Consider the following 16,058-nt stretch of genomic DNA (forward strand, 5'->3'; position numbering starts at 1 on the left):
GTCTTTTCTGCTTCCAGATAAGCATTAGTAGCATTTGTTCTATTCTCCTAAAAAATCTGGTTGGGATCTTGATGGGGATAGCATTAAATTTATAGATGCCTCTGGGTAGTATATTCATTTTCATGATGTTAATTCTTTCAACCCATGACTATGAAATATCTTTCTACTTCTTTGTGTCTTTTTCAATTTCCTTGAGTAGTGACTCATAATTTTCAGTATACAAGGCTTTCACTTCTTTGGTTAAGTTTATTCCTAGACATTTCATTGTTTTTGATGCTATAGTAAAAGGAATTCATTTCTGGATTTCAACTTTTTCTAACTTAGTGTTTGCATAGAGGACTGCCACTGACTTTTGAATGTGAATTTTGTAGCCTGACATCTTACTGTATTGCCTGATGATTTCAAAAAGCTTCTTGCTATGTTCTTTACATTTTTCTATATATACTATCATATCATCTTCAAATAGGGAGAGTTTGACTTCTTCCCCTCCAGCCTATACCCCTTTAGTTCCTTGTTCCTTCCTGATTGCTATGGCAAGAACTTCCTACACTATGTTGAATAGTAATGGTGATAGTGGGCAGCCTTGTCTAGTATCTGATCTGAGAGGAAATGCTTCCAGTTTTTCACCATTGAGCATGATGTTGGCTATAGGTTTGCTATATATCAACTCCCCTATCTTCAGGAATTTTCCATCTATTCCCATTTTTGTAGTCTTTTGATCATAAATAGATGTTGTATTTTGTCAAATGCTTTCTCTGCATCTATTGATATGATATTGTGGTTTTTGGTCTTGATTCTATTGATGTGGTGGATCACATTGACTAATTTACATATATTAAACTAACCTTACATCCCTGAAATAAACTCCAGTTGGTCATGATGAACAATTTTTTTAATATAATGCTTTATTGATTGGCTAGAATTTTGTTCAGTATTTTATCATCTATTCTCATCAGAGATATTGGTCTGTAGTTTTCTTGGTTTTTTGTTTGTTTGTTTTGTTTTTCCCTGTCTGCTTTTGGAATCAGAGTGATGTTGGCTTCATAGAAGCTGGAAGAGAGTATTCCTGTGTCTTTAATCTTCTGGAAGACTTTTAAAAGTAGAGGTATCAGTTCTTTGAAGGTTTTGTAGAATTCATTTCTAAAACCATCTGGTCCAGGACTTTTATTCTTGGGAAAGATTTTGATAAGTGTTTCAATTTCATTAGCTGTGATGGGCCTGTTCATATTATCTAGCTCCTCTTTATTTAAATTTGGAAGTTCATAGGTATTTAGGAAATAATCCATTCCTTCCAGGTTCTCTAGCTTGGTGGCATGTAGTAGTACATAGAAGCCTCACATCATTTGTTGGATATCTGCAGTGTCTGTCATGATATATCCTCTTTTATTTATGATCTGATTTATTTAGGTCTTCTCCCTTTTTTGCTTTGTGAGTCTTGCTAAAGGTTGGTTGATTTTGCTTACTCTTTCAAAGAACCAACATTTAATTTCATTGATCTTTTGTATGGCTTTCTTATTTTCAATTTTATTGATTTCTTCCCTAACTTTAGTTATTCCTGTCCTTCTGGTTGCTTTAGGGTTCCTTTCTTCTTCTTCTTCTTCTTCTTCTTCTTCTTCTTCTTCTTCTTCTTCTTCTTCTTCTTCTTCTTCTTCTTCTTCTTCTTCGGCTTTAAGGCATGCACTAAGGTTGTTTATTTGTGCTTTTCTTGTTTCCTAGTGTGTGCTTGTATGGCTATGAACTTCCCTCTCAGTAGAGCCTTTGCTGTGTCCCAAATATTTTGATAGGTTGTGTCTTCATTTTCACTGAAGTCTCAAAACATTTTGATTTCTTCCTTTATTTCCTCTTTGACCCAGTAGTTGTTAAGGAGTATGCTATTGAGCTTCCACATTTGGGGACTATTACTAGTCTTTTGTTGATTGTTAAGTGTTAGTTTAATTCCACTGTAGTCTGACAAGATTCTTGGGATGATTTCAGTGCTCTTGAATTTGCTGATGCTATCTGTGTGGCTTAACATATGATCTATCCTTGAGAATGACCCATGTGGACTTGAGTAGAATGTGTATTCCAGTTTCTTGGGGTGAATGACTCTGAAAAATGTCCAATAGTTTTAGTTTATCTATTTCCTCATTTAGCACCCTCATTGATTTTCTGCATGGTTATCTGCCCAGTTGATAGAGTGGGGTGATGAAGTACCCTACTATTACTGTGTTGCTGTTAATATATTGCTGTAGCTCCTTCAGTAGATGTTTGATATATTTAGATGGCCTCTCATTGGGTGCATAGATGTTAATAATTGTTAAGTTCTCTTGACTGACTGAGCCTCTAAGCATTTAGTAATGTTCATCCCTATCTTTTTAAATTTTATTTAAAGTCTATTGTGTCAGATATGAGAATATCTATTCCTGCCCTTTTTGTGGGCCATTGGCTTATATGATAGTTTTCCATCCTTTCACTTTGAGTCTGTGTTTGTCTTGTTGAGTTAGGTGGGTTTCCTGTAGACAGCATATTGTTGGGTTGTGTTTTCTGATCCATCTTCCTACCGTGTGCCTTTTAATAGGTGAATTCAGGCCATTGACATTTATTGATATAAAATCTTGAAGTTATTTTAACAACATTGTTGTAGATTTTTAGAGTGTTTTGATATGTGGCATATTTATGGTGGTCTGACAGTTTATATAAAACATTTTAGAACTTCTTTCAGGGAAAGCCTGGTGATAGTTGATTTCAACTGTTGCTTGTCTAGAAGGTTTTTAATGCCTCCATCTAGTCTGAATGACAGTCTAACAGGATACAGTAGTCTTGGTTGAAAGCCATTCTTTTTTTTTAATTTATTTCTTTATTGGGGAATTAATGTTTTACATTCAACAGTAAATACAATAGTTTGTACATGCATAACATTCCCCAGTTTCCCATTTAACAATACAACCCCCACTATGTCATTTAAAGCCATTCTTATTGAGCACTCTATAGATATCTTGCCATTCTCTTCTGGCTTGTAATGTTTTTGTGGAGAAGTCTGCTGTTAATCTTATGGGTTTTCCTCTGTAGGTGACTCATTTTTTTTTCCTCTGGCAACCTTCAGGATCCTTTCTTTAACCATATTCCTTTCCATTCTAAATATGATGTTTCTTGGTATCTTTAAGTCTGGGTTAATTCTGTTTGGGACCCCCTGGGATTCTTTAACCTTTATGTCTTTGATGTTGTCTAGACTAGAGAAGTTCTCAGCTATTATGTCCTGAAGAATTCTTTCTTCCTCTACCTCTCTTTCTTCCTCTGGTAAGCCAATAATGTCTATATTATTTCTTTTGAAGTAATTTTATAAATTTCTATGGTTGTTTTCAGTATCCCTTAATCTCTTTTAGAAATCTCTTACTACTTTTTTAGTTATCTCTAATTTGTAATTGATCTTGCTAATTCTGTCTTCAGCCTCATTTATTCCATTCTCTCTCTGCTCTACTGTTTTTTGGAGTTCATCTATTTTGTAACCCTGTTCTTATACTGTTTTAGCTTATTCAGCTAGTTGTGTTCTTAGCTCAGCTATTTCAAACTTCAGCTCTCTATAACCTTGAGATAATTAGTATTTTCTTCTAGAGTCTCATTTGTTGTTTCTTCATTTCTGATGACAATTTTTTTAAACTCTTTACTCACTCCTGTGACTATTTCCTTAACTGTTGTTTGGATGTTAACTTCATTATTTTGTGATTAAACCATCGGAGGGCTTTTACTTGGATTCTTGTCTTGGTTCATTTCCCCAATATTTCTTCTTATTGGCTTAACCATTTTATATAGTATGTTATGAGGTCCCTTTCTCACTATTTTTTCAAATTACTGATCCCTGTTGCCTGGACTGGCTTGTGACTAAGTAAGATACTTAAAGGTTCACAGTTGTGGAAATTAACAGTTATTTCAATATTATTTCAATCCCTGAGTTGGAGCACTTAGGCTGTTTAAAGCCTCTTTTGTTCTTTTTCTCCCCTGTAGGCTATGGGAACCTGATGGCTTTTAAACTATAAGTAGGCTTTTTGATTAATCCCTCACTCCTGACCAAGAAATGAGGCAGGGTGGGGAGAGATAGTACAGTGGTTGCAAAAGAGACTCACACCCCAAGGATCCAAAGCTCCAGGCTCAATTCAGCTTCTCTGCCAAGCTGGACAGCACTGCTGGGTCCTGTGAGTTTCTAAACAAGCCCCTTTGTAGTTTGTAGGTTCTGAGGCAATTATTCACCATGTTCTCATCAGGAGAACACATGAAAAGGTTCCCAACACACAGCCCCACTGCTAGGCCACCAAGATGAAGCTCTTCTCCTGAGTTTCCTGGTTAGTTCTTTGTCCCCTGATGGCAGTACAGGCCTTCCCTCTGCTGCACCAACCTCTGAGGGCAGTAGTGATGGAGACTCACAGTTGCATTTGATAAGTCTCATGGGAGTCCTCTCTTCCCTTCAGCAGTCTTTTTGTTGGTAAAACAGACTGGAGTTTGTGACTCAACTGGTAAACTGCTGGACTGTCACCAGCCACTTAATCTTTCTCTAGGCTCCTCTCTGTCCACAAGCCACAAGTATTTGCACTCATCAGTGATTTGAGTGGTTCCTGAAGTCATTCTAGTCCTGCCTTATTGCAGTTCCAGATGATCTCCTTTGGTATTCTTTGTTGACCTGGGAGAGGAGAGGAGAGAAACACAGCTGCTGTTGCCCCATAGCCCCACCTTGATTTCCTTTTTCTATCTTCCTCTTCCTTTACTATGTTTATTCCTTCCTCCCTTTATCTTTTTCATTCTTTTCTTTTCTTTCTTCTTCTTTTGCCTCCAGGGTATTGCTAGGGTCTATTGCTTGCTCTACAAATTCATTGTTCCTACAGCCATATTTTTTTTCATTTTTATTATTGGATACAGAAAGAAACTGAGAGGGGAGGGGTAGAGAGGAAAGAGACAGTAAGACACCTGCAGCCCTGGTTCAGCACTTATGAAGCTTTCCTCTGCAGGTGGAGAGCAGGGGCTTGCACCTGGGTCCTTTTGCCCAGTAATGTTAGTGCTTAAGCAGGTGTGACACCACCTGACCCCTATTTTTTACTTTTTAATTTTTTTTGATAGGACAGAAATTGAGAGAGGAGGGGAAGATAGAGAAGGGGAGAGAAGGATAGAAACTTGTAGGCCTGCTTCACAATTGTGATATTGTGAAGCTAACTCCCCTGCCTGCATGTGTGGAGCCAGTGGCTCTAACATGGATTCTTGTATGGGCATTTGCACTTTTTACTATGTGTGCTTAAACCCATGTACCACTGACCATCCCCCCTTAACATGATTTATTCAAGCTCCATCCAAGATGATGTGGAGAAGGTGACTTCATTCTTAATAGCTAAGTAGTATTCCATTCTGAAAATGTACCACATCTTTCTTAGCCAGTCATCTGTTAGAACATGCACTGATGTAGTAGTGCACCAAAGCAAAGGACTCTAGGCAAGGAAAGCAGAAAGAATATTTGAAGTAGGAAGAGATTTCAGTACAGGATTATGGACTTAATATAGATGTGAGAATGGTTTGCAAAAGACATATCTGGGTGAAATTAGAAATTGTACCCATATGCAAACAACTGTACTGTAAACCACTAACTTCCCAATAAAAAGTAATGGAGGAAGGAGGTGGAGGAGGAGGAAGTGAAGTAGAAGAAGAAAAGAAGGAGGAAGAGTGGGAGGAGGAGGAGGATGAGGAAATGCAAATCAACTAGAAAAAAAATAAATGAAGAGTTTACTAGTAGATTTTTTTTCCTGCAAACACTTACTTTGCATGAAAATATTTAAAGGCTTGTTATTAAGAGTTATATTGATATTATGGATTCTAGTTATCAGCCAATGTGTACATTTTGAGTTACGGTATATTATAATCACTATAATGTTACCTGGTATTCATAGTTTAAAATAAAGATGTTTTGTATATTAGAAGGATTTGGGGGAGGGAGAGGTTATCTCTTGGGTTTCAGTATTCCTGACTGACTTTTTAAAAATAGAGAGAGAGAGAGAGAGAGAGAGAGAGAGAGAGAAACCACAGCAATGAAGCTTAATTCAAGAAGGGGGGGGTTGTACTCACCTCTGAATTGTACACATGACAAGGCAGCACAAACCTGTGAATTGCCCAAGCAATTTTTCCAGCCCAAGAGACATTTTTAAATTTTATTTTTAGTGAGTGGATGTGTGTGGACCTAAAGCCTAACACATGTACACTTTCACTACTTATAGATCACTTTTTAATTCAGATTTTGAGACAAAAAGTTGTTGAGATGAAGGAAAAGACACCACAGCACTGGATCTTTGCTGGTGCCATGACATATCCTACGGTGTCAGGCCTGAAGCTGTGTTGCAAGTAGTGCAAAGCATGCACCCCACACAGCAAATTCTCTCTGCCATAAGAATACTTTTTATATAGCTTTGGATGTTTAGTAATAGCTTTTCAATAATGTTAATAATATATTTTAAAAATAATTAAACTTTTACTTGTTTCACATTAAGTTCTGAGAATGTATTTTGAAACTGGAAACTTAGACATTTTGATCATTATTATCTGTTCTGCCTAACCCCTTGTCTTTATTAATCACTAATCTATCACTTATATCTAAATGCTGGTTTTATTTTCTTCTAGATTCCCTGCACAAGTGAGACCAAATTGTATGCTTTTCTCTGCTTTGTTTCATCTAGAAATAAAGTCCTCAAGATTCATACTCATTATTGCAAAAGACAAGATTGATTTTTTAAATTACTCAATAATGTTCATATATATATATATATATATATTCCTATATACAATTGAGATTTAAGTTGTTTACAGTTTTTGTGACAGCTCATGTCTTGTTTCATGACTCAAGCCTGGCAAATACATGATAGGACAAAGTGCCCCTACTAGTGTCTTAGAGTTCTTGGGTATGGTTCTTTCACCTCTTTGGTTGTTTTCTCTCGTGTTCTATGCTTTTGATGCACATATAGATGGGACTATTTATTTTCTTTTTCTGTATGCTACTTTATTATCAATGTATGGAAATGTAACAGATATTTTAAATTTTTGTATCTTGCAACTTGATTGAATTTATTAGTTTGACTGTGTGTATGCTTCATAATTTCCTATATATAATATTATGTTATCTGAAAAAGGTGACAACTGTACTTATTTATGGTTAGTTTGGAAAGTTTTTTTAATATCTTTATCCTTTGTGTTTTATCATCTAGAGCCTCCTATTTTGAATAAAAGTGTCAACAGTAAGCATCCTTGTCTAGTTCTTTATATTAAATGGAATTACTTCAGTATTTTACCATTGAGAATAATGCTAGCTATGGGCTCATCATATATGGTCTTATTATTACGTTGATGGGCAATCCTTTTTATTTTTTTAAATAATTAATTTATTTTCCCTTTTGTTGCCCTTGTGTTTTTTTTATTGTTGTTGTAGTAAATGCCATTGTTGTTGGGTAGGACAGAGAGAAATGGAGAGAGGAGGGGAAGACAGAGAGGGGGAGAGAAAGATAGACACCTGCAGACCTGCTTCACCTCCTGCAGGTGGGGAGCTGGGGGATAGAACCGGGATTCTTATGCCAGTCCTTGTGCTTTGCACCACATGCGCTAAACCTGCTGCGCTACCATCTGACTCCCAATGGGCATTCCTTTTATCCCCACTTTATTGACAGTTTGTTTTTATTTTAATCATGATTGGACATCGAACTTCCTCAATTGCTGTTTTTCTGCATATGATGACGTGGTTGATTAATATTGATTCTTTTTGTCAATGTATCTATCACTTTTATTGATTGTATGTATTATGCCCTTATTTCCATAAATAATTTGCCTTTGATTGTGGTAAGCTTTTAATTAATTGTTAATTCCAATTAATAATAGTCAGTTTATTTGCATCCATAGCTGAAATTATTTTGTAATCTATTGTTCAAATATTTGAAAATTTTATACTATTTTAGGAATATTGTGAGGCAATTTCAGTTAATACTTTATATCCAATTATATGTTGATACATATGTGTGATGTATATGTGTACGTACATATATATTTTGTATAACAATAGATATAAAATTTAGAAGATGAAGCTTTAGTATAAGGTATATTTTATAGAGATGGCTTAAAATTTACATTAAGATTATTGCTATAATGCAATAAACTTGTTTTTTAAAGTATTTTATTAGAGAAAGAGAGAGAACTTGGAGAGACAACACAACACCATTCTAGAATATATGACTACTCTTCAGTGGGACTGAAACTGAAGCAAATTTGTGCTCTACCAATTTATCTCCCTGATTTCTATAGATACAAATTATACTAATAAAATAGGATGTACCTAAAGAGAACACTCTATAAGTGACCGACACACTAATTACATAAACATAATTCACTACATGTTTGTCTCTGTAGAATCCTGATGCACAAAATCAGTCTTATATTTAGTGACATACTGATTATATCTCTGAATCAGAGAAAAGTCTAAAACCTGGTTTATTAATGATTTACAAATCAATTAAAAAATCAAATATAGGACTGACATTTCTACTTTATTTAATTCTAAAGCAGTTATTTTAGCTTAAAACAGAATTTATTTTGCTATTTAAATTAATTTATGTATGTTGTTTACTTACTGCATATTAATTATTATATACTAAATTAAAATTATGTGTCATTTATTATATTCAATTTTATAACAGTATTAAAACTGAGCATTATTAATTAACATTTCAATGGACTAAAACAGTTTATAAAATATAAGCATAACTAAATATTTAGCCAATTCAGAACAGTCATACTAATCAATATGGTTACAATATATCTGTTATTACCACCTACTTTTGTTGTCTATATACATTATAATTATGTGTATAAAATTATGAGTAGTTAAAGTGCTTATGAAATCACATTAATAGTCTCCCAATTAGGGAACTAAATGCAATCACTAACACAGAAAATATTAAAGAAATAGATGAAATGAAGAGCCAGAAAAATCACTTTTTCGTGTGTGGCAAGAATAGCATCCCACTTAGTAGAACCAGCAGCATAAGAGACATATGATCATCTCCTATTTGTGAATTGCCAGTTACTGCGTTGTTTTAATATGCTTGCAAATAGTGTGTAACCAAGAGAGGGTTTGAGAGGAGACATATTTTGTTATGTTTAAACAAAGAAAGCATAAAAACAAAAAATGATGAGTTTAAAGATAAATTGATAAATAATGAGTTTAGGAAAACTATATCACATACAGATATATTTATAAATATGTCAATGGAATTAAACTTTGCAGAACAACATGAATATTCACTCACAAAAACCTATGTTGAATAGTTTAGTGAAACTTCCAGACAGTACAGACCCTAACTGCAGTAGTCTGAAAATGATAATGGATCTTAAATTTAGTGTTTGGAATCAGCTCCTGTTGATAAAATGTACCCCAACTTCTAACATTCTTTTAATGTTTTGCTGCTATTCTAATGATTGTACCCAACATAATTTTCACAAGAACATTGTTGTGAGCAAAGGCAACATAAAACCCTTACTGAACAAGCCTGAAACATGCATGTCTTTTAAAGTTAGGCTTTACTTACACTTTTCATAATTTCTTTGAATTTATATTATGGGTATTCTGTGTACTCACAGTTGATGTTTATTACAGTTATTCCAACCTTCAATTTTGAAGAATCAAGATATATTTATATATATACTTTGATATTTAGGGAACTCAGAACCAATCAAAATTAAATAAATTTTCAGCGTTGGTAACTTGGTACAGCTCTAGTATTTGAACTCTTTTGTTCCATGACTAAGATTATATCTGCTACCATAATAACTAGATCTTTGTATTGGCTGTAAATTTAAATCCTTTTAGGGTATGTTTAATGTAAGATTTCTTTGTTCCTGACTCTAGCTCAAGCTTATTCTATTGTTTCTTTTCCTCTTTCTTTTTTTTATTTTTTTTTTAATTTTTTAAATTATCTTTATTTGCTTATTGGATAGAGACAGCCAGACATTGAGAGGACGGGGGAGATAGGGAGAGAGACAGAGAGACACCTGCAGCGTTGCTTCACCACTCGTGAAGCTTTCCCCATGCAGGTGGGGGCCAGGGGCTCGAACTCAGGTCTCTGTGCACTGTAACATGTGCACTCAACCAGGTGCGCCACCACCCGGCCCCGTTTTTTTTTATTTTTAAGGGGGTTAATGCTTTACAATGCAGTCATTGTCACATGCAATTTCATTATGGAGCCAGTTCTCACCATTCTCTAAGCATTTTGTATTTTAGATATTATTTTAACAGCAGGATATATATATATATATATATATATATATATATATAATCATACTATTATGAAGTATTTAACACTATTTTTAAAATTAAAAAAGAAACTTAAAAAAATATAAATTAGTCATAGTATCAACTTCCTAGTAATGTATGTCTCTTGTCAAATTACAGGTCTAGCTAAAAGAACTTTTCATTTTTAGATAGATATTTAAATGATAGATAGTTATATTATAGATAGATGATAGATAGATAGATAGATAGATAGATAGATAGGTAGATAGGCAGACAATACAGAAAGAGACCACAGCATCAAAGCTTCCTTCAGTATGATGGTGGTTGAGTTCAAGCCTGGGTACTGGCCATGGCAAAACAGTGAACTCTTTAAAAAAATTATTTCATCTGCCCCTACCTAAGTGAACTTTTAGACTTTGATAGTCACAGTATTATGTTTAAATGATACATGTGTGATATATGTTTAATAATGACATAACAAGCCTACAGATCAGAAATCTCTACATGGATCCGATAGCAAAAATGAGGGGCAATGAGTTAAGTTGTGTAGAGAATATTTTCATAGAAAAAAGTTTTGGTTCATGGAATTGATTCAATACCACTGAAATAAGTTTTTTCTCTATTATCTTCTTCAATAATTGATTTCATATATTCTTCTTGACGAATACTTCCCTTTATTCTTTTTTTTTAACTTATTTATTTTTCCTTTTGTTGCCCTTATTGTCTTTTTTATTGTTGTAGTAGTTATTGTTGTTGCTATTGATGTCATTGTTAGGACAGAGAGAAATGGAGAGAGGAGGGGAAGACAGAGAGGGGGAGAGAAAGACACCTGCAGACCTGCTTCACCGCTTGTGAAGCGGCTCCCCTGCAGGTGGGGAGCCGGGGGCTCAAACCAGTATTCTTATGCGGGTCCTTGTGCTTTGCGCCACATGCTCTTAACCCACTACGCTACCGCCGACTCCCTTCCCTTTATTCTTATAGCAGCTTGTTTTTCTCCTTGATTTATATATTTGCCCTTTTAAAATTTTCGTCTCTTCATGACTGATTTTTTTGCCTTTTTTGACGTCTTTCTATATGAGTATAATCATTATTCTTTGAATTCTTTGCTATGAAAAGTATTACACACAGCTTTTGCAAACATTATTCACAAATATACATGTTATCTTAAGTAAATAGTACAAGTTTCAGTTCATTTAAGTAAGAAAATTTGAGTAAATGTTTTATTCCGTCAACATTGTCATATTTTGGTTTTGTTTTATTTTTATAAACAAAGTATCAGAGAACTCCATTTAATATTATAGCTATTGAATGTTTAATGACACATACATACCTTCTTAATACAGTTGAGTAGTACTAAAATCAGTGCCTATAAGTTTAAACAATTGCCAACATGTTTAGACTCAGATAATAATGTAAGTTCTAATTAGTTTTTACAAGATCTTGAAATCTTAAAAGTAGCATGTTGTTTCCATTAGAAAACAAATCACGAGCATTGCTATTATAAAATTCATAATGTGAACACTCGTTAACCCAGAAGATAAGTAACTTCAAAATGTGTATTGATTTACATGGCCTTGCATTCAAGTAATACAGTTTTTGGCAAAAAAATCACACAGGTAATTAATATTTTGTGATATATGTAAAAAATGTCTACTATCTTAGAAAACATTAATATGTATTTGATTGCTATATTATTTTTGGTAATTTGTAAAGCTATGTCTTCTGAGACTCATATTAAAAATATAGATTTTGATTCTAAAGATTATATAAGGTACAGGAAAGCTTAATTGTTCATAAAATATTATCTAAATTTCTTTAGAAATTTTCTTAAATTTTCCAAAACAGCTTAATACTCTTTTGATTAAAATTTTGTAAATTAAAATCTACCAAAATAAATAAGTAATCAAATGAAAAAAGCACATTACTTGACATTCTTTTGTAAACATATATTTGTCTCTTCCATTTAACATATAGCATATCTGGAATCTTTCCTAATGCAGATGTTATATATTGAAATAAGTAAAAACATAAGAATTGTCTATTCTGTGTTGCTAATTAAAATCATGAAAGTGAGCAGTTAAAGATATGCCCAAATGATATCTAAATATGAACCTTTGTTTGACATCTTATGAAACACGCAATTGTGTATTATATTTGTCTATGCTATTTTATGCTTCTAAAATGCAAAAAGGGGCGTTAATAGATATTCCCCTGACAGAGCATTATGAGCTTCCAATTATAATTTCACACATGAATATTTGTCAAATTCAGTTGTTATTCTATATTGTTTCATTTGAGAGGAGAGAATAATTTTTCATTTAAATTAGTAAGTTTTTACTTTTCTTTTTTACATTATTTGGAGGTTAATGGATGAGTACAGTACAAGTGTTGTCACAGTAATACTATTCTCCTCCCCAATGGTAGTTGTCTGCAATATACTTTCAACTACAAAGTAGGTCCTTTTCCACTAATATACACAAGGATCCCAAAGTCCTCCCAGGACCTTCCCTTGCCCATACTTCACAGAGACCCATACTTTGGTACAATAAATCATTCCCACTCAGAATTTTAATTTGTGTTTCCCCTTTCTGCCCTGTTTTCATTAATTCCACCTATGAGATCATCTGGTACTCATCCATCTCATTTTGGCTTCAAGTCTGATACTTACTCTTCTCTCTCTTCTTTTCTTTCAAGAAACATGAACATTTTTATTAGATAACTCATGATTTGTAATTAGTTATAATATCCTTCAATTTGACACTATCTTATAGTATAAGCAAAAGCAAAAATACGGGTTTATTATTTCAAATGGAAAAGAATGACAGTCTGTCCTACTAGTAAACCTTTAACTCCCAAGTAAAATTTAATAAATAAATAATGTTTAAAAATATTTTTAAGACAGTTAATAAAAAGTAGTGACTCTCTTTTTTCCTTTTTTTTTTTTTTTAGAATTTATTTATTTATTCATTCATGAGAAAGATAGGAGAGAAGAAAGAACCAGACATCTCTCTGGTATTATGTGCTGCCAGGGATCCAACTCAGGACTTCATGGTTGAGAATCCAATGCTTGATCCACTGCACCACCTCCCGGGCCACAGTGAATCCATATTTTCTATGCATTCATATTGTTGCTACAAATGCAGGAATCTTTTTAGATTACCTTGGTTAGTTATTATATTTTTGTTTAAATTTTTTAATATTTATTTATTTTCCCTTTTGTTGCCCTTGTTTTATTGTTGCAGTTATTATTGTTGTTCTTGATGTCATCATTGTTGGATAGGACAGAGAGAAATGGAGACAGGAGGGAAAGACAGACAGGGGGAGAGAAAGATAGATACCTGAAGACCTGCTTCACCACCTGTGAAGTGACTCCCCTACTGGTGGGGAACCTGGGGCTCAAACTGGGATTCCTTAAGCCGGTCCTTGTGCTTTGTTCCATGTGCACTTAACCCACTGCGCTACCGCCTGTCTCCTGTCATTATCTTAATAGAATATATTTAACCCTATTTTTTTTCAAATGAGATGACTGGTCTGAGTGATAAATCACCTGGTTGACCACCCACATTATCATCCACTTACAAAGACCTTGTTTAAGCTCCCCCTCACCCCTCACCCCTGCAGTGGGGAAGCTTCACAAGGGATGAAGCTGGTGTCTACCTTTCTATATCCCTAATCCCCATCTTTGATCTGTTTCTCTCTATCAAAATAAATAAATACTAAAAAATAATTTTGTGTATGGAGATTAATGGTTAATAATGCAGTTGACATATGGTATAATTTGTCACCTCTTAAATAACAAGTTAATTCTTTTTTTTGATGATCTATAGTTCCCACATATAAGGACTTCCAATGATATTTTATACTACTCAGTAGTGATTTATTTAAAAGTGTAAGTAGCAGAGAATAGCTCCCAAACATAGTAAGAATATATAAATACTGTTAATTGTAAATCCCATCAGTCTGACTTAGAGCCATATATGTTCATATTTAGTACAGAAGCACATATGACCTTTGGATTCCAGTGGGTCTGAGCTCACATTCCATAGTTATAGTTAGGAACATTCTAAGTTGCACTCATTTTAGGACCAGTCTTCCTCCAGTGGCAGAGTATGTTTACACCGCCTCCCTTTAGAGAGTAGGGCAGTTTCTACCACTGTTCTTTTGTATTGAGAGCAAGGACCTGTAGAGGCCCACAAGAGTGTTTATGTTGTTGTTCCTAATCGAAATGACCATTGATGGTGAAGAGAGGGATTTGTTAGAGGTCTAGACCTATCATATCTATGTGGGAATCACAGAATTACCTGACTAGGGTCTTGAATGATGGGGTGACCACCTAGTGACCAGAGGGCCGTCATTTAGAGTGTGGTGGTCTCTTGCCCTAATGCAGCTTTTGTAGTCTAGGTTTAGAGTGATTAAGGGAAGTAAAATAAGGAGTAGGTAAGGAGGGCATATAGGTCTAAGAGGAAAATATTTGATTAAAATTTTTTAAAGAATTTATTTATTCATGAGAAAGATAGGAGGAGAGAAAGAACCAGCCATCACTCTGGTACATGTGCTGCCGGGTATCGAACTCAGGACCTTGTGCTTGAGAGTATAGTGCCTTAGGCACTGTACCACCTCCCAGACAACACTTGATTAAGTAATTTATGGTGTTCTTTTTAGGTCTTTCTATTTTCTTGCTGAATTTATATAGTTGCTGCAGACTATTGTGCCCTTTTACTTTGAGATATATATTTTCCCCTAAATTATTGATACCTGTGCACATGCACCCCTATCTCAAGGATATATATATATTATGTAACTCTGTTAGAAAGTGTGTCACCTGAAATGGATCTCAGCCCTGGTCCAGTTTTCTATTCCTATTCCTAACTCTGACATCATCTTCCCAGACGATACTTTTAACCCACCTACAGGTCAGCTGTGGGGCTCAGGCAAAAATTAGTAATGCTTTGGGTCCCTTGCAATATACATAAAATGGACTTTCTGGCTTCTTCCAACATGAAGACCCCCAAATCTCATCTGCTATATTATTACCTTTATTTCCTGATTATTAAACTTTTTTCTTTTATTTAAGAAAGTATTAACAAAACCATGGGGTAGGAGGGGTACAACTCCACACAATTCCCACCACCCAATCTCCATATCCCACCCCCTCCCCTGATAGCTTTCCCATTCTCTATCCCTCTGGGAGCATGGACCCAGGGTCATTGTGGGTTGCAGAAGGTAGAAGGTCTGGCTTCTGTACTTGCTTCCCCGTGGAACATGGGCATTGACTGGTCGGTCCATACTCCCAGTCTGCATCTCTCTTTCCCTCCCTAGTAGGATGGGTCTCTGGGGAAGCAGAGCTTCAGGACATATTGGTGGGGTCTTCAGTCCAGGGAAGCCTGGCCGGCATCCTCATGACATCTGGAACCTGGTGACTGAAAAGAGAGTTAACATACAAAGCCAAACAAATTGTTGAGCAATCATGGACCCAAAGCTTGGAATAGTGGAGAAGAAGTGCTTAGGGGGGTACTCACTGCAAACTCTAGTGTACTTCTGCTTTCAGGTATATATTTTGCAGTAGTTTATGGATACATGTGAACATATGCTCTCTCTCACAGAAAATGGTGTATATCTAGCTTTTGGGACTTTGTTAGAAAGTGAACCACCTGAGATAGAATTAGAGTATAATATGAAAGGAAAGGTATCACCCGAGTTATGAAGCTGAAGGGTTGTCATTCCATACGTGAAGTCTCTGGAAACAGTCTGAAGTGAAGCATGTTGAGGTGGCAATCGT

Source organism: Erinaceus europaeus, chromosome 3 (genome assembly GCF_950295315.1).
Source record: "Erinaceus europaeus chromosome 3, mEriEur2.1, whole genome shotgun sequence".
Taxonomy (NCBI): domain Eukaryota; kingdom Metazoa; phylum Chordata; class Mammalia; order Eulipotyphla; family Erinaceidae; genus Erinaceus; species Erinaceus europaeus.